The sequence below is a fragment of the Penaeus vannamei genome, chromosome 22 (genome assembly GCF_042767895.1).
Source record: "Penaeus vannamei isolate JL-2024 chromosome 22, ASM4276789v1, whole genome shotgun sequence".
NCBI lineage: Eukaryota > Metazoa > Arthropoda > Malacostraca > Decapoda > Penaeidae > Penaeus > Penaeus vannamei.
In genome coordinates this window covers 7,773,661-7,777,479 of record NC_091570.1, presented here as the reverse complement: position 1 = coordinate 7,777,479, position 3,819 = coordinate 7,773,661, and positions in this window count along the sequence as shown.

Genomic DNA, 3,819 nt, shown 5'->3' with positions numbered 1-3,819 from the left:
CCATTCAGGGTCTGTCATCTTTTCAGATTTAGTTATTACTTGTTATGAATAGTGTAATTGTGTCAGTAGCTATAGTACAGGAACAAAATATAAAAAGATTCCAATCTATTGATATGTGGGAGATAATTATATGTACTGAAGATGAGATAAAATTCAATTTCATTCGATGTCATAATGTTCATATTGCTCTATGGGCCCCCAGGAAGTACCCCGTGGCTCCGAGGTTGGGATCTCAGGCTTAGATGGCAATCAAGATGTAAAAGGACACAAAGGGTTTGTTTCAAAATATTTTCTCTCTTTTGTATTTCTGTTTGCATATATGTGTACGAGCACTTTCGGTTGTATGTGTAAGTGTGGGCTTTAACCTCGATGCACACCCGCATTCTCTTTCACACACAAACACACATTTACATTCACATACGCACACATACACAAATAACCACACACAAAAAAAATGAATATGTTGAGCATACACATACACACAGGTGTACACAAGGTCTATATAAGTACTTATATAGACCTTGGGTGTACATACCCACACACGAACTCACACAGACAAATATGTTACAGAAAGACCTCTCCGAAAAAAATCTTGTTGTCCCTTGTAACCGTGGCCGAGTAGGTTTGGCCGCCAGGCTTGAAACCGCGATCGTGCAACAGGGATAAAAAAAAATGCTCCCTATGACTGCGACCTCGCCCGGGGCTGAAAGACATGGAAAGCGCCCGGTGGAAGAAATCGAGCCGTCCAGGTCGCAATCTTTCAACTGCCATGTATTTATGTGTGTTTGAGTGTATGTTCCAGGTTGAACCATGTGCACCTGATAGATAAAAAAAAAATCCTTGTGTAGATCGTCAAAACAAATCCTCATTCTGTACAACAGTTTCGCCTATGTTAAATCTGGATTATTCTTGAGAGAAAGGTCTGCAGGAACACGCGTATACGTACGCACACATACACACACGCGCGCGCCCAAAATATATACTGCAAAAATTCCTCCGAAAGTATAATATATTGCACCTCGTCACTGGCCGAGTGGGTTTGAGCGCCAAGTTCGAATCCGCGATCGCGAGTTCGAATCTGCAACAGGGAACAAAAAATGCTCCTTATTGCAACCTCGCCCGGGGCTGAAAGACATGGAAAACGCCCGGACGGAGGAGAGCAAGCCGCCCATATTACAATATTTTTTTCCCTTGCCATGTACTGATGTGTTTATGTATCTGTCCTTCCAGACGGAACCGTGTGTAACTGTTAAGAAAAAAGAATCTTTGTATAGAACGTCAAAACAAGTCATCATTCTGTAATATTGCTTTCGCTAGAATATCTTATTCTGGAAAGAATTACTATCGGCGAGGATTATAGTCTGAACCAATAGTCGATTAGAGAAAATGGCTTATAATTAGATGGTTCGTAAGCTACCTTTGTTGATATAAGAATTGCGATTTACTGATAGGGTGCTTGACTATGCTTATGATCTTTATCTTTTCTTTTTGGCCGCCGACCAATATATGATGGCCCCATTCAGTGACTGTCATCTCTTCAAATTCAGTCATTACTAGTTATCAATATTATATTTGTGCCAATAGTTATAGGACAAGAACACTAAAGGGATTTAAGTTTATTGATATGTGAGTGATAATTATATGTCGGTGAGACAAAATCCACTTTAAATTTTGCTTAATAGTTGTATGCTCCCTCAGAAAGTATCCCTTGGACCCTAGGTAAGGACCCCGAGAGATGCACAAATGCAGAGAGCGAAAGAAACATCAGACAAACGTTTATTGGTTTATTTATTACTGCAACTTCATTTCACTGAAGTCCGTGTTTGTGCACATAGGCTTGTAGAAATATCCGTTTATTCGCGCATACACGTACATGCAAGAAGAATTAAAGGAAATTGGACGGTTAGCCAGAGAAACAGGTAAAATATAATATGAATGAGGTCGTGCACATGTTTGCTTATTGGACTGCATGTGTGTTTTCTTATTCTTGATATATGTAATATTGCTTCATCTGACCGTCTCTTGATAACAATAACGCTCAATTAGGATGAAATATTTCCGATTCCTTGTCGATATCTGCATATATGTACACATTGCTTATCTATCCAAGAACACTCCATGTATCGTATGATGTAATGCATCTTCTTAGGTCCCGGCATCAAAGATATTTGACTGAAAATCTATGCTAAGTTAGTGTCTGCATTAATAGTCATTAACCTATTGCAATATATTTTATGCGTGACAAATTAATCTTGATTGTAACGCAAAGATTCTGGCAATAATGAAACTAACTCGCAAATGTTTTGAATTCTATTTTCATGGGGCATTGGAAAGCAATCAAATGCCCTTTTAAATGCAAATCCCTTTATTTGAAAAACAATCAGATGGTTTAATATAAGCTACATTGTATCATAAAGTATATAGTAATCACAAGGCGAGGCAATGTTTTCCTATGATTTTCATTATCCTGAGATTCAAATAATGGAGGGAAACATTACGAAAATAATAAAAAAGATACAGCTAATGATGTGGAGGTTGGACAATCCACTCATATGTAAATTGTGTCGTTTTGTTCTGAAATTATATTATCGACATCTTCACGTCCACATATCTATTCGATATGGAAATTATTTTTGTGATATTCCTTTATGATATTCAGTACAGGAATATACTTTAACCGTAAGATTTTTTTTATGCTTAATCAATTAGATATAATATAATTAATGACAATATTGCGGTACTTGACAGGATAATGAGTTTTCTGTTTCATATTAACCAACGTATTTCGGTATTAGATTACTGTTATAAGCGTTATTGATACTTGTTCTCGCGTCGCAACTGATTTTGTTCCATTAATCACCTATATTATCAATATTGCAATAGAATAACAGATCCATATATTGATAATAACAACAAAGCAAATAAAACCAATAGAGCCAGCATTAATACGTACTATTTATTATGTAAACGGTAACAATTCCGATAGTCACAATTATGAACAATTCTCATCCAGGCCAACCTCAGCAATTCAAGAGGACCGCGTGAGTGCCAGAGTGGACGTCGCGCGGTCGCCTCCCACAGTCTACGGCTTCTGACAGGAAGGGCGTCCGGTGCAAGTGCCTAGAAACGCACTGCCCTGAGTTTGAACTGCGATGTCCAAGAGAAAAAAAAGCGTTTCCTTTAAGTTAGAGTACAATCAAAAGCGCTGAAGTGAATAATCATATTGCTGATGATACGGGATGGCATTAACGATTCATCTAACACTTATGATACTAATCATACAATTATATATATATATATATATATATATATATATATATATATATATGTGTGTGTGTGTGTGTGTGTGTGTGTGTGTGTGTGTGTGTGTGTGTGTGTGTGTGTGTGTGTGTGTGTGTGCGTGTGTGTGTGTGTGTGTGTGTGTGTGTGTGTGTTATATTGCATGTATCTATATACAAAGAGAAACAAACACACACACACACATATGCATACATATACATACATACATACATATATATATATATATATATATACATATATATATATGCATATATATATATGTTTGTATATGTATATATATATATGTATGTATATGTATATATATATATATATATATATATATATATATATATATATGTATATATATATCTATATATATATATATATATATATATATATATATATATATATATATATATATATATATATATATGAGTGTGTATGTATATATGAGTGTGTATGAGTGTGTATGTATCTGTGTGTGTGTGTATGATACATATACCTATATGTAAATACATATATATATGTATATATATATAT